This window comes from Haliotis rufescens, unplaced genomic scaffold (assembly GCF_023055435.1).
Source record: "Haliotis rufescens isolate VD_foot unplaced genomic scaffold, xgHalRufe1.0.p SCAF_63, whole genome shotgun sequence".
NCBI lineage: Eukaryota > Metazoa > Mollusca > Gastropoda > Lepetellida > Haliotidae > Haliotis > Haliotis rufescens.
Genome location: NW_025964354.1, coordinates 1,248,525 through 1,267,602, shown reverse-complemented (window position 1 = coordinate 1,267,602; position 19,078 = coordinate 1,248,525). Strand labels below are relative to the sequence as shown.

Here is a 19,078-nt window from a genome sequence, read left to right as displayed (position 1 = left end):
AGAAATCGTCACGTTCAATATTATTTCACGTCTTTGTCACTTATTCAGCCCACGGGACACCATACCACACTCATATACATTATGCTGACTGCGAGTCGGTCAGTCCTAGTATTTGGATCACAGCGTTTATTGTCAATTGGCGCATAGTGATAATGTCAAATGGTTCTAATTGTCCGTGTCAATTGCCTCAAAGTGTAAATGTCAATTGGTTCAGAGTGTTTATGTCAAGTTGTTTAAAGTGTTATTAACACTAGGCTCAGAGAGTTGCTATCTGTTGGCTCAGAGTGTTTATGTCTCTTGGTTCAGAGCAATAGAAAGTACTTTACACTACACATCAGTATTGTATATCAGTGTTGACATCATGTGACATTAAATACTCACATTGTATCTCAGTGTAAACATCATGTGACATTTAATACTCACATTGTATCTCAGTGTTGACATCATGTGACATTTAGTACTCGCATTGCATCTCAGTGTATATACATGTGACATTTAGTAGTCACATTGAATCTCAGTGTTGACATCATGTGACATTAGGTACTTACATTGTATATCACTGTATACATCATGTGACATTAAGAAGTCACATTGTATCTCAGTGTATACATCATGTGACATTTAGTAGTCACATTGAATCTCAGTTTGACATCATGTGACATTTAGTACTCACATTGCATCTCAGTGTAAACATCATGTGACATTTAGTTTCTCATTTCTGTTATTAATTCAGTTGCCCGCACTGCTAAAACTATTGTCAATGCGTGAAAAGCGTTTACCAAGAAAAGTTATGTTATTACATATGGACATTACTAGACATTTAACCTGGGCTTCTGTAATCAGGCATTCACTTGTCTAGTATAGTTTTGGGTTTGTTCGGCTGTCTCAGATTGTTGGAAATCCCGCATATTTCAGTAATATACTTCAGAAACGTACAATAGATATTTGTTGTTCAAGGCATTGTTTATAGTGGGACGAGAAATACCTTAATGATATTGTTAACGTCAATCTTGGAAAAAATATCAGTTAAGTTCAGAGCAGTGCCACTGCGTCTCAAAATAAATGAAGGAAGGTGGCAAAAAAATCGATATTTCACGAATCGTCTAGGGTCCAGTCGTCTAGGACGCAGCGATTCGCTGTGCGTCCCTTGGGCACGACAGAAAACTATGATTGTTGGCACGAATCCCGGTTCGCCCAGATTATGCTTCTAGGTTTCTCAGCACCATACCCGTGCTCGTGGGTTTCACCGAAGTGGTACACGTCTGAGACCTGCATGACTTCGGGCTTTCCTCCCACATTAACCTGACACGCCGCCGCAATATAACTGAAATACCGTTAAAAGCGGCGTTAAACCGTATTTACGCCTCAGTACTTCTTTGATTTTATCACTGTGAAAGTATCAGTTTATGAGGAGTACCACATAGTGTGTGCGAGAGGGTTATCCATGTTAAACCATTGCATGATATCTCAGTGAGCTGGCAAACACACACACACACACACACACACACACACACACACACACACACACACACACACACACACACACACACACACACACACACACACACACACACACACACACACACACACACACACACACACACACACACACGCAAACACACACACGCAAACACACACACGCAAACACACACACACCGGCTCGCACACATACGTTGCTATATCAGTGCACTAATTTTTAACGCGACGTTAACACCCATTAAACCTCAGCTCATCTTTTTGCATTGTTATCATATGGACCTCATACGGTATTCTGACACATATCTCTGAGAAGATGTCACTTCACTGCAGCTGAGAATGACACCTATGTATGCGTGTATCATACTGACTGCACGGAACTGAAAACTCATGGAACTCCTTTGAGACTAGAGTGAAAGGGAGGCAACTCCTGACTCCTCGCCTCGCTATCATGAGGTTGTGTTGGACGCCTATCGGGAAATACCGACTTTCTGCTGGCTTACAAACTGTTTCTTAGATTCAAGAACACGTGCCTAATGCAATACATTTGACTATTATATTTATTTATTATAGTGCCAAATAATGTGCAGCAGCCGTTGTTAGATGAGACATTCATCCTTGGGGAACGTGTATCTAGACTGTTAGGGAATCGTATACAAAGGTGTTCTGGCAAGTAGGCATCGCATTTATATTTATTGGATCGTAATCGACAACACAAAGCTGGAAATGAAACCTTAGTGGTTCAGTGACAGGATGCCTTCACATTCGTTGCACAGAGTTCGCCACATTCGCCGTCTGCGCATAAAGTTGACATAGGACATGTAATGGAGGAGACTTTTATCCCAAGTCACAGTCGCGATTTTACTTACTTGTTAAATGCTGGTTCTAGATCACAAACGTTTTCCGTTACTTTTGGAACTATTCAATGGACGCCATCAATCAGGCTAACTCACACCACTCGTTTGACTGGTAAATAAACACTTCGCAGTGTTTTCTGGAAATATCATGTTTGTTTGCAACATTGTCGATATTGTGCGTATGATGAGTACAAAAAGACATGCCAAGTTTCAAAAACTTCCAGTTCATATTTGGTGTCTGCAGTTATCCAGCTGGATAAGCACCTGTGTTGTCATAACTTCCACACCTTAACACAAACATACCACAGTCGCGACGGTCAGGAAAGGGGCCCTGTGGAAAGGGGCCCTGAACCCAGTTTTTTTCAAATCACCCGTCGAGCTAAAGTAAACTATTCTCATTGAGTTGTGATCATTCCAAATGCATTTTGGTGAAACCCAAGTGTATTGCTACTGGGCTGACTGGTTAAAAATCGCAATCGGTACGAATCTGTCATTCGGACCATTAGGCGACCAACGGATCCTGGGACGTAACTCTAAAAAGTGAGTTGAGACACCTTCAACAAAATGACCACGTGTGCTCCGAAATGTTAGAAACTATAAAAGTAGACACAAATAAGTATAAAAACCATGGATAATGTCCGCACTCTAGAGTAATGTTATCAGCATGTCACTGGTTATTCTCTGACGTTGACGTTTTTCATTCAGTCAGATGAGTGTAAGATCTAACTATGTGATAAATGTTATATTTGGGATAACACTTTCTTAATAAAGTACGGATTCTCGTAGTTGTTTTGGCTGAATCCCGTCTGGGAATCGAACCCACACATCTGTAAGAGTGTAAGATCGCTTTGAGTAACATTTCAATTATATTTTTAGACGGTCGTGGTAAGCAGTGTATCCTGCCACATAAAATAAGCGCCATTGGGAATAGCATATGGTGCTACTCGTGACATACTGCATTACAATTTTTAGATTTTCTACTTTTCCAAGTGCGGATATAAAATCAACGACTTCGTAAGTAAATATGTACCTAATCACAAACTCGTTGTCAGATTCATAATGTGTGTGATATATGAAGGTTACCAAATGAGCATATCGGGTTCCAGCAGTTGAAAAGACACAGTGCTTATTTACGACATTGCTTCCCATAATGTCAGAATCAATCGACAGACGGGTTAGTTCGGTGTCGTATACTGACGTGAACATGAAACTAAACAGTCTTGGTAGTACAGATCCCCAGTTCTTAATTACATGTTTCATGTCGACGTAATATGTCGGTTGGTCGGTTTGTTCTTTAACACCGCATTCAGCAATAGTCCAGCTATATGACGGCGGTTTGTACATAATCGAGTGATTGACATCATGAGCATCGATCCATGTAACCAAGTCAGTGAGCCTGACCAGCCAATCCTGTTAGTCCCCTCTTACGACAACCATAGTCGCCTTTTCACAGCAAGCATGTAAAATGTAATCTGATGAAGGAACATCATTAAGATAATTAAGTAATTTAAGTAATCATACATAAATATGTAAGAATGCTTGAATGCACTGGTATGTTTATACTATTTTACAACAAATCTTTTAATTGTGTAAGAAGTTTTTATTTTCTATGTAGCATTTATTATTGATATCAGAACTACTTGAATAGTTTCCCTGATATTGTATTTAACTGTTTACACCTTCTATACCGCATGTCGATATAATTGAACTGTGCCTATATGGGTTCGAATCCTATACTCGTTCTATTATATGATGCTATGTGTCAGCACCGCGTCCTTCACCCTGCCTTAGAAACCCCAATTATACATCGACGTGTCAGCTTAGAGTTACAAGTAAAGCAGGTCGCACACGTTTTCAACACTACTACTACTGAACCACCTATGACCCTTTTTATGATATTATATCCTGCATTTGAATATTTACTTCAACATGACATGTGATGGAATTCCAGTGCATTGTGCATAAACCACATACCGGTACGCGGAACAAGGAAAATGTCGTTTCTGTCTTATCTGAGTGAATATCAATACCAACGGGTAAGATAACAGGACACGGATTTCGAACTTGTGATACAGACCTTCCTGCACAAATGTATCCCAGCTTTTAACCAGGCCCCTTAATACACAATAAAGACATAAATATTTACCTCTCTGAAACCAAAACTCCAATCACAATAATACTGACAAGTGTTTCCTTTAATAGGAACAATGCTAATGTATGATATCAATAAATACTAAATAGTTTAGAGGCCCGGTTGCTGTTAGATGATATCGAATATTGTTATTATGTTATCAATAAGGGTTATCTGACACTTTCCTCATAACTATCAAATGAATAACAATGGGGCAAGTGTTTCTTTCCAAGTAAAATTAGTTCAAAGTGAAGGATCTGAGGCGGAAAGGTTTTTGTCTTAAAATATGAAACAGGCTTGCAAGGGCCTATTACCTTCCATTATGTTCACAATTTGATCACATTTAAACGCAATAACCTTCCTCCTCATGCAATGGCTTTAGTTTAGTATTCCACGAACCAAGCTATTAAAGTCAGAAGTAATCTGCTTCATGAACAGATACTGTTCAGTTCATTTTGGGGTGTATTCGTAACAGACTGTTGGAAATGAGAGGAAGGTTTGTGGAATATAATCTGGACCAGATGTCTCTATCCATTCCTAGTTGAAAAAACATATTTTCACCAGTGCAAACCACAGATAGTCTTATTACTATGTTTCACATCTCATGACGCAGTATACTTGTGTACATCGGCGAAACATTTCCTATTTTCCTTATATCTTTTAAATTTCGAAATATCTTTCAAATTCCACATCTTGAACTGACATCGTCGGCTTCACATCCAGTGCACAGTCAGTAATACTCAGTAGCCCCTCAAAAGGGAAGACACATAATGTTTACGTACATAATGACAGTAGAATCAACTTCACAAATGCTTAGACATAGATGTGAAAAATATTTTCATTACAAAAGCATAATTACAATGAAGAACGTGAGAATGTTCATATGTCTTTACCACATACATGTATATCATCTTAATAAGTTTGATCTGATCTCAGCATTAGTTCTGCAGTCTAGTTATTTCAAGTTTGCTACTACAGGGCTTGATTATATGTTCAAGACCGAAGGGCGCACCCAGGTGAATGCATTTCCAATGACATAATGTACATATTTCAGGTGTTTTTTTTCGAATAAAATACATAACAAACAAGTTCTGTTTAAATCAATGCATACAAAAATACAGTCAGGATCAACTTAACACATGTTTTTTGTATAATTTATTATATATCCTACTTGTAGTGCTTAAAAATAGATGTGAATTTAGTTTTTTTCATAACAAAAGCATTTCTAGTCGGACACAACTATCATAAGTATTTTATTATCATGGAGTGTCTGAAAAATGGAGTATGATCAAGACTTATCCATTTTACGACTTGATAGTAAAACTTAGCGTTTTTAAAGTGTCTGGCAAATTGGTATCTTATAAATGAGTGAATCTCTATTTAGCAAAGAGTACCTGTAATTTAGTTAAAGTGTAGCGTCATATGTATTGTAATGGCTAGCGACATGGTCAACCACACGTTGACGGCGTGACAGTCTTGGTAAACTACCAATTTTTAAAACAACAAAACAAATTTCGTAGAAACCCGCTGATTATACAGGTTTAGACTTCTTTCAACTACATTTCAGTTACATGTACGTTACAACTACACTCACTTATCACATGATAAAGGTCATAGTTAGAATCATCACTTAACTAAAACAACAATTATTGACCAGTCACTCACAGTACTGGACAATCTTGATTGACTGATAGACACTTTTCTCCAAAATCGGATAATATCGATCCGCTGTAAAGTTGATGGTAATAGCCAGCCCATTTCGCCACAAACAGCCACATTTGATGTTTAACATCCTACTCCAAAGAAAAATCTGCAAGCTCGAGTTTGAACAACGTTTATACATCTGAACTATTTGATTCCCCACACGGCAGATCCTTGAGAAACTATGGGAAGGGCAAGGTTGTTGTACAAAGTACGAAAGACATCATAAGCCATACCACCAATCAGTTTAAATTTGCTAATAATAATTTCCAGAGCTCTGTTAGCAGACTTTGCCAATTCTTTAGCTGTATAGTTTAGATCTACGTTTTCCTGAAACCAGAGTCCAAAAAACTTGTATGCGTGATTATTAGCAATAACATCTTCTCCAATACTGAACACTCTCTGAAACCTCTTGACATGCTTCGGTCGGCACTGGACAATCTTGGTCTTGGTTGTGTTAACTAATAGAAAGGCCCTTTGGAGCACCATACAGCCACGCAGTCAAGCATGCGTTGGAGGCCATCTTCATCGGGGGCTATGATAGCTACGTCATCAGCATAAAGGATAAGACTTAACATGCAAGTGTCAATATTAACACCACATTGAAGACTATTAATATCATGAGCCAAGTCATTTATGAAAACTGAGAAAAAAGTTGGTGATAACACACATCCTTGTCGGACTCAAGCGGTCACTTGGAACTCGTCTGTAAATAGACCATCAATTCGAACCTAACTTATAGTGCTATCATACATGCATAAAATAGCTTCATAAAATGTACCCCTTATGCCAAGTTTCTGAAGTTCATACCACAAACAGTTTTTATTCACATTGTCGAACGCTTTCATAACGTCAATGTAGCACACAAACGTTGACTGTCTTGAAATATTCCGATTCTGAATCACAGAATACACAGTATATAAATGTTCGTGTGCACTTCTTTTCCTACGGAAGCCATGTTGTTTGCCAGCAAGTATTTCATGTTCTTCCAGCCATTTGGACAGACGTTTGTTCAGAATATCGGAGTACAGATTACAAGATATAGATACCAGAGTTATGCCATGATAGCCTGAAGGGTCTCTTGGGTCAGTCTCAGCTTTCAATATAGGATGAATAATTCCATGTTTCCACAAATCAGGGCAACACTTCGTCTCGAAACAGTAGGTAAACAGCTTAAGTAAAATACCTACGGAATCTTTATTTTTCAGGGCCTCTGCCGGTATCAAGTCTGGTCTGCAGATTTACCACGCTTTGCTCTGGTAATTGCAGTTTCAACTTCAGCTCGTGTGATTGAAGAATCTAAAGTGATTATATCAATGTTAAGTTCAGGGACAGCAGAGTTACCAATTAGTTTTTCGTTGATGTTGTGGAAATGTTCCTCATCGAATCGATCGGCGTTCTCGAAATTAAACAATGAGCCATAACTTGACTTCCAGGTTTCCAACACTACTTGTCTTACATAACATATGTCACCCTCACAGTTAACTTCCCATGAGATCGAACTTGTTCTGTCATTAGACACACCAATCTTGCCTTTCGTTTTCCAAAAGTCACGAGAATCCGAGTTACCATGCTTATCAAGCAAACGCTGTTGCTCCGATACCTGATAGTTACGCTTAAATTTACATAAAGTCTTGTCAAATAACTTCCTAGCAGAAATAAAGTCATGCTTAAGTTCTCGTTTCCTTATTGACGACTTGCACTTTAACCACTGGCGCTCGGCATCACAAGAACTGTCCTACAAACAATGAAGCTGATCTGACCAGTACAGCATAGCACACACTTTACTCTTAGCACTGCCTGGTCTTCTGTAACTCGAACAACCTGCCACATCGTCGACGTGCATAAAGCTTACAAAGTAAATATAAGATGCATTCACGTCATTTTGCGAAGACAGTTTACCTTCTATTTTAGCTATGGTTTAGTTTGCTTACACTTTCATCACATTGTAAAAACGACTCTGGAATTCTATCCTGCCTATATTTCTTAGACTGTGTGTGTAAACATCTCTCATTCGTGGTGTCACGAACAGCACTGCGGTGACTTTCAGGAAAAGAAATGTCCCATGTTAGAATGGAGGATCGTTTGTTGACGTTTGGCACATAGGTAAAATCTTGCTCTCCAAGCCGACCGTTGACAGTACACAAATTTCATTCTGTCATGAAATCAATAAATAACGAGCGAAAGGAATTGTAGCTAAAGTCTATTACTCCTCATTCTGGAACTGAATCTACACCTTCCAAAAAGTCCAATTCTGCTCCAACACGGGCATTTAAGTCACCACACAGGAATACTTTCCCTACATTTTGATACATGTAAACGCTTTCTAATAATTTGTCAAAAAACAAACAAATCACAATCATTCACACAACTGTAACATATGGGCGGCAGATACAACAAAACTAAAATTGTCATCATACTTTGACGTTAACTTGAACCACATAATATCTTCCTTGTTTTAATCTAAAATGTCAACAATAAAATCATAATGAACAGATATTTTTGAAAAAGGCCCCGACTCCTCCGGACCCACGCTTTGATTTCTTTTTGTTTATGGGGCGATTGTTTCCAAACCAAGTGTAGCCGTCAACACTTAATGAAGAGTTGTGTTCTAGAAACGTCTCACACTCACCGAACACATCATAGTTCTGACATAACAATACAAATTCTCTTAACTGTCTGTTACTGTTATCTTTCTGGGACCATCCCGCGGTGTTCCAGAACCCCAGCCGCAGGGCCCCCTAGGCTTTAGTATGAACCAATCTCTTTCCATGGAAACGGAAAGATCTCTGTGTACCCATTTCTTTAATGATAGTATTCACGTTGGATGTGGTAATCAGTTCATCTTGCGACAGCCATTGCCAATGTACACTTTTGCAAACGCTAAGCTGTTTCTTAATATTTTTTTATTTTGTAAAAGTTTATGTTTCTGCGAAACCGTGTCTACAGTGATTAACGCAATACTCGGGCATCTTGTCATCGCGCTTCTTCCGACTCGCCAGTGCAACGCGCACATCTGTCTGTTTCAATCCATCACGATTGACTAACTGTCAGGTTACATCTGAATCCTCAATTTCATGTTTATTGATCAGCAAAAGCGTTCATGGCGACTTCGATGCACCTTGGCTCTTCTTGCATCTCGATGCATCAGTTCTCAATCTGCGTGTTTAACATCACTAAAGACACTTTTGATGATGGTGTAGAGTCAAAGTATCATCTTATGTAGGCTACTTTTGACTTAACGTATGACCTGATCTGACCTGGGTCTGTCACCTAAGCTACCTGGCGTTTTGTGAGTAAGAGAGTGAGAAGATCATTGGTTACGTGAGCAGTATTTCAGCCATATACACCAATAGAAATACATTTATATTATTAAACCTGTCAACAAATGACAGTAAACATATATTTTAAACAGGTATGTAACCCCTTAAAATATATCACAATACAAAACCATACATTATTAAAAAAGGGCTGTAGATCACAAACAACCAAAGTTAGGCCACCATACCGGGGACAATGTGTCCTTCAATACCGCTGTTACCTGCATGGTACCCCTACCTGGATTTACATCACCCCTTCAACTTCTGGGGAGTGTTGGTAAATTTAGCCTGAAAAAAGAATCAACAAATATTCTACGATTAAAAAGAGATAGGCGAATATATACTTCTTGAAAACTCCACAAGAATACAATCAATAGCAAACTCAGTTGCTTATTTATTCTTCCAATTTAAAAAAAATATAAAATATACAGAACATGTTCATCGAAATGTATGAGACAATTCTGTTTCTTCTAAAAAACCAATGAACTAAATGAATGCTAACATCCCACCAAGATGATGACTTGAAATATTTATCACTTGTTTATCCATTTAATCAACCCATTTAAGTAAAACATGCTTGACTGCTATTTTCTATTCAAAAGGGACACAGAACGGATGATCTTTACCCTTCAGTAAATATACTCGAAATGTCACTACATGATCTCATTATTACCTCTTCAAATCTGGACTGACTGACTGGGTAACCAACAAAAAACGATGTCGTATTCGCCAGTAGCAAGATGGTTATATAATCTATAATTTCGATTAAGAGTTGATCGTTGCAAGAACTATTCTTAATTGCCCGAAGACGAGAAAGATAGTCTGAAAATATAATAAAGTGTGTGTTTTGATTGATTTGATTTCAAACATCTTCTAGTAATTTTCTTTGGTATTGGTGTCATTGCAACCTCAAAGTGGAATATGACCATTCTGATCTCGCATGATGACACATAGTTTAAGGAGATGGTCATACAGTGCCTGAAGATTAGACTGTCGAAGAGCAAGAAGTAGAGTTAAAGAAGCCGAGGTCCATTCAGAAATGCACCAAATCTCCTGATATTAGATGATCTCGATTAGTTCTATAATGATATCGGTGACGGGAATCTAACACGAACATCCCTAACTATCAAATACATAACAACGGGACAAGTGTTATTTTTCCAGTAACAATAATTAGGAGATAAACATACTGTGTTTTCAATGTAGAGCTTATTTACCTGTATATTTAAATTGAATTTGGAACCAAACAAAACAGGGTGCTGCATATATTCAAGCAGTTTGTTTACACTATAAAACTTCACTCGAACATATGACAGGCATTGAAAGCATATTAGCACGGCAACTTGGTAAGCTAACATTATGACGTCATATGGCCCATTGTGACGCAAAATATATGACGTCACAGTCGTCTATAGAAAAGCGCCAAAATTCCGAGCTCTCTGTTGTCTCCAAAACGAAAAAACATTCCCTTGTAGATTTCTATCGTGTTTCCTGCACGAAATGTATTGCCACACATCCTTTGAATATTGTAGTAACCGTATCTGTCCATTTTGTAGCATGTAATTGTAGATATAATCATTTAAATATGCCTACCGACAATGACTGAACATATTACTATTGTATGAATATAAGCTTCCGCGGTGATGCGGCCGTTAAACCAGCTGTTTCAATCAGACGGAGTTTATTGTGATTTAATAGCCTCTGATTGACAAATTAGAATCGAGTAAATTCCAAATTCATGGTAGAATATCGATTATATCATTTCTTTCAATGTTGACATACATTTGTAAAACCGTATCGGGATAGTTTGTGTTTAGGACGTTTTGCTGTTCATCGGAATTGCTACCTACATTACTACCCGATTTCTGCTCTGAATTACGAAATCGTCTGGTCCACGATCAATTGATTGTTTGGTCAAGACTCGAGTTTTCCTCGATTTTTAAAAAAAATGGTAAATTACATATCAATATATATCACCTAATTATCCATTTTAATTTCATGAAAATTGTTATTGTCTCCAATGTGGGTAATTATATAGGGGTTATTTGTAAATTGAACATTGTTATGTGTTCAGATTCAACAACCAGCAACACAGGGGACATGCTGCTCTTCTGGCGTAACTGCTGGGGGAACAGATACTGCTTATCCTGTTGATGATAGTATGGTCGAACCTCTGACCGTCTGAAAATAGTGGGTGCCCCAAGCTCAGAAGAATGTTTTAATAGATCCTGATGGATATCCTTCTGGGCACAGAGAGCGCATAAGTGAAAGCTGCAAAATTCATTCCACAGTCATAAGAACTAGCTGCTTTAAGCAAAGCCGATTGTACGCTTCCGACTTCAAAATACACTCTAAGATGCTTCGATAGAAGATCAAAGGCGCCGACTGTACTTTATCCTGCGATAAAGTACACGTGTTGAGTTATGTCATAATGGGCTGCCGTCACGTCACTGTTAGAATTACCTTCCACGTGAACGAACGTATCCTTGGTAGCATCGTTCATTCACTATTGTCAAGCAAGATGGTGTATCCAAAACGGTTCTCGGTGAAATAGTTTCTCAATATGGCAAAATGATGTCAACCATCATTCATGCCGCGGGGTTTTCCCAAACGTACACACACCACACAGAAGTCATACAATTGTTCGAGGCGGAAGTTGAATTGTCGACTGTCTCTGGACACTTCATTAATAATCCTTAAAGAGTTTCATAACCACACATACATCAGTTGCTCCGAGTTTGGCATTTAACAACATACTGGAGTCAAACAAAACGACAACTGTCGATTTCCTTTAGCCATAGGCCCCAGGCGTCGATTCCGTCGGTTTCGGTATTCATGTAGTGCAACCCAGTAACCACACTCACTATTCCATGGCTTGCAGTTGCAATTTAACGACAGAAAACACATCGACGTACAATAAGCAGCGCTACACTACATGTGGGGGTGGAGCAAACTCTATTCATCGTAATCAAAATTATGACCGTTTCAATTCCCTTGTTTGACTTTTATCTGGTGTTTGTGATGGGTGCCACTGGTGGGGTAGGATACGCTCACCCTTTCGCCTTTATTTTATTTCTTATGAATATGAAAATAATAGAATTAGACACACTAATCGAAATAACTATATGTACAGGACAAACAAATCAATTCAACAAGAGAAACACGCTTGTGTTTACAAATGTGTCTAGGAAGGTATATCGGGCGATCGCGTGACTGACAATTATCAACACCACGTGGTAGTTTTGGTGATAGAACAGTTATCTCCCTTGCGGTACATGCGTAAAATGCCTCTGTTCAGTATAGCTGTACCAGTGCGTGGTAAAGGATGTTGAGGGGTGCACACGGTATGGCGATTTCCTCGAACGTGACACGATAGGCAAGACTGTTTTGATGTTACTTTGTAACCCATGACCGTAGTAGATATCATCAGCGGTTCTTTACAGCCATGAAGGTGGGTATAATATATACATACATATTATAGGTGTATGTATTTCCGTATGGGAAAGGTCTGTTAATTGTGAATGAAACGAGAATGGCAATGTCGATACTAGAGAATACGTGCAATTTGATGAAATCTTTCTGAAGAAGAAACAGGCATGTATAAATAATAAGTTCCATATGTATTTATATAATGTATGCCACTAGAAAAAGACGAATTGATATATATGGACACTGCTCATACGTTTGTAGATATGCACATTCATTAATGGATATGAGAAGGGCATAAACGTTTTTGAGGAAATGTCGACAAACATAGTTATGCGATAGGAGTTGACAACACTGGCTGACATTCAGTAGCCAGTATCAAAGTGTGGCTGAACAGTATTCAAGTTATATCACGGCATGTCAGCCCAATGTGCGAGGACCCAGATACGAGATCTCCAGCGGACATGACTATTTCAACACTAAGACTGTGGTCTGGGTTGGGTAATGTAAATGTGTATATTTCAATGTTTGGGTTTTGATTATTTCCGTTTTATGAGCTCAACATAACGTGTTTGTTAAGAAACGTTTCTGTGCACATATTTGATTTAGCTTGTCGATGTTTACGGATGCGTCATCTGTCTTGAAACATAGTTTGTATGGTTTATGATAATATCACGTAAAGATGGATCATTATCGACAATTTAAATAGAAGTAAATATACAAGAAACTTCAACCCCATACCGTAATCAGTCTCGATTAAAGTTAAAATAGGAAAATTATGTGAATGGCACCAGATGTAAACATGTTCATATTGTTATTTCTTAAAGGTGGCACTTAGACATTACACCATGACGTGCACATTTACTGATGATGATGAGTGACTAAGAACCGTTCATATAGCAGTCAAATTCAATCATTTATGCAAGTCATTAATCCCGTTAAAATCCCCAAACGCAAAGTACTCGCGGAAAATGAATGCACCGTGTTACTGTGAGAGAATGACTACAAATTCCAACAGTAGTCATCATAGTAAGACACTACATAGCACTAGCCTATAATTTGCAATAGGCATGGTTAATGCACATACTTGTTGACGGATGAAATGTGCGCAGTCGGTTGAAAGCTGCGTCTCATCACCCCATGATCAACACAGCTGCTAATGTTTAACGTCGTTTATTTCGCTATCACTTTGAGATTATTTATCGACTTTACAGAGAAATCGTGTTTGGAGACATATTTACCACAAGGTAGTGGAACCTATGTGCAGCTAGACTATTGGTGTGGGCTAGAATTATATCGACCACAATAGGACTCCCTCATCTGTTTTGATGGTCGGTAGGGCCAAGTCGTCTTGGTTGCCGTAATTTGTTGCGGGGAGTTGCATCCTTTAGGCATGTAACAGCCTATACGCGTTGGCTTGAATTATGGTTTTAGTTTTGGCAGCACAAACCCCATGTCCGTGGGATTCACCAAAGTGGAAGACACGTAAGACCTGGATCACTTTTGTCTTTCCTCCCAAAACAAGCTGACTCGCCGTAACATAAATGCAATACATAAATGCACTTGATGGTCGACTCACATGGGCAAGTATCGTAACAGATAAGTAAAGATCCTACTGCTTTAAGTTAAACCTTTATTGTGATCCAATGAAGGGAGCAAAAGCTAAAATGTACGTCTTCATATATGCACTTCTTCTTGTTTTCTAGCCAGAGAAATTAATAATATAAGACAGACATTTGGCTTCAGCATAGTCAGGGAAATAAAATACACTTAAAGTTCATGGAGAATTGTCACGTTTTTGGTATGATTTGATAGTTTTCACGAAAAGCCATCCAATTTGTACTATTTCCTTCAATTCAGTGTAATATTCCAAAAACAATATACAAACATATCTGAAATTATTGCTACATGTATGTATGCAGAACTGCTAAGGAATCCATATCAATCCATCATGTTAGCCCAGAGTTGTTTATTTTCCCTACGGTGTTTTATTATATGATAAACGAGTTGATTAATTCTTATATGAAATATCAACATTATGTACAGCCTATTGAAGGATGTACATAAAATGTACAAGCTTTAACAATATTAACCGCTATTTAAATAACGATGACTCAATAGAATCCGACCTCGGCAGCGTCAGACAAGTCTATTTTATGAACATGTGGGTATTTCCCGCATATTCTCACAATCCTCACTTCGATAACCTGTACCTTTACTCCCAATACCGATTGTCATATCTCTCCCGGTTTCGGATGCCATGGTTCAGCCATCGCTTTTATCTACGTTGCCCTGCTACGTATATGGGGAACAACTCACTTACCACTCCCCTCTCAAAACAAATCAGGGCTAGTCTTGGACTGAGGCTAGTACGACGTCAGCAAATGGTGAGCGCATGTTCGAACCGATAGAACAATGTTTTGGCATGAAATAAACCTTGCTTCGTTCTTCATTGTTCTTACCATTTATCGCGTAGCTATCTGATAAGCGTACATGCGTACATGGGTTTTGGAAATGTTCTTTAAATATGTAAATGGACATCAATTTACAACAGGCCTCGAATACAACACAGAATCGCTGGGCAATTGTAATAATAGAATAATTTATTAAATGTATCGATTTACAACGTCCATTAATTATTAATGTATAAAGGATATATCATTCTGGAAATAAGCCTTGTTTTTATACATGTAAAATAACAGAAGTACAGGATTAATAGTTCCAGAAATACGTGTTGATTGTTAAGATGTAACTGATGTGGGATTTGACGATATAACTTACATCGTACGGATATCGCAAATATATGACACACATATTTTTTTTTATTAATTTATCTTGTACCTCGTTTTTACAGCTGAAGCCGATATTTGACATCCACGTTCTTTTCGTCGCATGGTTCATGCATCTATCAAACTGTAAGTTATGAAATAGTAAAACAAATTGTTCATTAGAGACTGCTTATAGGACGTCATGTGTAATGTTCTATCAACACTCAATTATGACTGAATTCTGACATTATATTGGTGTAAAATTACGTGACTGTCTTTTGTGAATGAATAAAAAGCATGATTAGTTGATTTACTTGTGAACATGTATATGCCATGACTATAAACCTTAAACCTACATGGATTCACTGGATTTCTGATGTGTCTATATGTTCTCTACAGGTACATTTCAGTTCCTCTGTCCTGACATTTCCTTCCTTGGTTCTTCTACACAGTTGAACTGCTCGACTTCCAAACCCTTTACCAATCTAATATATGAGGGACCTGGGAAACTGAGGGCCCCAGCGTGCGAAGCATCATTTTCTGGCTGCACAACTGTGAATGGGTTTAAAGCAAGCTTCATTAACGCAACTCACACGTCTATCAGGATACTTAATGTAGAACCACCACATGCAGGCACATGGGCATGTGCAGAGGGCGCAACTAGTGAAAATACTTCTTGTAGTCTTCAAGTCGCAAGTAGGTGGAACATCTGTGGATTCTTGACATTGGCCTAAACTGATATTCACTAAATGATGAGACAATATCTTTTGGTCTTATGTTTGAAATTGATTCATAATCATAAATGTTTTTTGAATGGGGATACACAAAGTAGGTTACATAGTGACGAGACCAAGTTAATATGTTCACAATTCAGTCTTTTATGCACAGTTATATTTAAAAAACAATTTATGAAACATATTTGAGCATAGCAATATCATATATACAGTTTTAAAACACGGGCTATAGGTCCCAAGTAACCAGGGACAGGCCACCTTGCTGGGGATCAAGGAGACTTACAGTACCTCAGCTTCCTGCATGATACCTCAGCAGGATTTACATCATCACCTTAATTACAGGTGGTTGAGCATAAAAGTAGCCAATATCAAAAACACTCAAAACACTGATTGATGATAGTTACATCGAGTATAATAGGATTATGTGTCACACAGGAAGACAATAATTTTACAACGATTACCCCCTGGACACAGCCTTCAGTTATGTCAGTTGATAATACCCCACACCAAATTCAAAAACAAGCATTTAATTATTCACATATATATTCAATATTGATTATACATATATTTTTTTCAAGTAGTTGATGATGAGATGCACGCTGACAATTCAGATTTACACTTAGATAATGTGAATCCCTTGCGATTGCAAAGTTCACACAGCCAAGCAATATATGTTTGACGGTGAATCTTTCATCACAAGGGATACACTTAGAAGGTTCGTCCTCATCAACTCAAGAAGGTATGACCGATTTTGGGTTTTAATTGGTGATGTCTATTGCTTCCTACCTGGGTGTCCCACCTCGTTCGCATGAGATCCCGAATATAACTCTTGGTGGTTGGTTTGAAATCACCGTGCCGTAGCTGCAGCATCGGCGTTTGAGTTACCTGTTACACCTACAAGACTTGGTAACCAGCAAAAGACGATGTCACATTGGCCAGTAGAAAAATTATTATGTAGTTCTTAAATGTCTAGAATAATTGGGTGATATGATAAGATACTTTTAAGTGTCAGAAGGCAAGACAACGAATCAGAGAAGATGATGAGTTTTTTAGATTGGTTTTGATGTTTGGAATAGGTCAAAGCTCTTAGGATAGTTTTGGCCTAAGCAGTAAAAAATGAACTATTATCTGGCATTCTTGATGAGACAGACCTGGATCCAATGATGGTGGCACTTACAACTCTGCGACCATCCTTGGACCCACCTGTAAAAATGGATCTGTGAGAAGTATATTTTGGCCGTAACTTGTTACTTGAAAATATTAGTTTCTGACTTTTTTAGCTGGGTTAGAGTGAGGTCTACCTCTGGCTCCACTATCTGCCAGGGAGGAGAAGACAGTAAGGTGATATAATATTTAGATCTATTTTAGCTGTAACGATGTGTGGTGGAATCAAGTTGGACTGGGTGAAAAACGCAATTGTATCTGTATAATCCCGTCCAGGCTTTGGAATAAGAATAAACATAGCAGCAAATGGTTTGCTAAAGTTTCACCAAGTTTGTTGGCAATTGCAGAATTTGTACTTAAAATTGTATTACCATCTTTGAGATGGTGAACTCCAGATTTGGATCCTTTGCCCGTAATCTTTTGAATCATGTTCCACCTTGGAATTGGGTGTGTGGGAATTAATTTTTGATACATAGTTCCTCCAGTATTGACGTTTATTCTGTTTAAAGGTACGTCTCGCTTTAGAGCCAGTGGTTGTAACATTATTCAATTTGAAGACACTTGGATGACAGTGGAAATATGTATCGGCTTTCTTCCTATTTTTTTTAGCTTGTTTAAAATCATTGTCAAACCATGGTTTACGTATATGAGGGTCTGCAGACTTAGGAATGCTTTCGTCTCCAATAGCATGATTGTACGCTTCCGACTTCAAAATACACTTCAAGATGCTTCGATAGAAGATCAAAGGCGCCGACTGTACTTTATCCTGCGATAAAGTACACGTGTTGAGTTATGTCATAATGGGCTGCCGTCACGTCACTGTTAGAATTACCTTCCACGTGAACGAACGTATCCTTGGTAGCATCGTTCATTCACTATTGTCAAGCAAGATGGTGTATCCAAAACGGTTCTCGGTGAAATAGTTTCTCAATATGGCAAAATGATGTCAACCATCATTCATGCCGCGGGGTTTTCCCAAACGTACACACACCACACAGAAGTCATACAATTGTTCGAGGCGGAAGTTGAATTGTCGACTGTCTCTGGACACTTCATTAATAATCCTTAAAGAGTTTCATAACCACACATACATCAGTTGCTCCGAGTTTGGCATTTAACAACATACTGGAGTCAAACAAAACGACAACTGTCGATTTCCTTTAGCCATAGGCCCCAGCCGTCGATTCCGTCGGTTTCGGTATTCATGTAGTGCAACCCAGTAACCACACTCACTATTCCATGGCTTGCAGTTGCAATTTAACGACAGAAAACACATCGACGTACAATAAGCAGCGCTACACTACATGTGGGGGTGGAGCAAACTCTATTCATCGTAATCAAAATTATGACCGTTTCAATTCCCTTGTTTGACTTTTATCTGGTGTTTGTGATGGGTGCCACTGGTGGGGTAGGATACGCTCACCCTTTCGCCTTTATTTTATTTCTTATGAATATGAAAATAATAGAATTAGACACACTAATCGAAATAACTATATGTACA

The 19,078-nt window shown here is 38.4% G+C and overlaps 1 long non-coding RNA gene across 1 annotated transcript; it reads left to right on the top strand.

The window, feature by feature from the left end:
• The first annotated feature begins 12,808 nt into the window (after positions 1-12,808).
• LOC125375948 lies at positions 12,809-16,182 on the top strand. The gene is made up of 3 exons (XR_007218852.1): positions 12,809-12,936; positions 15,766-15,826; positions 16,079-16,182. It is a non-coding gene; the product is annotated as an uncharacterized LOC125375948 (long non-coding RNA).
• The last annotated feature ends 2,896 nt before the right edge of the window (positions 16,183-19,078 follow it).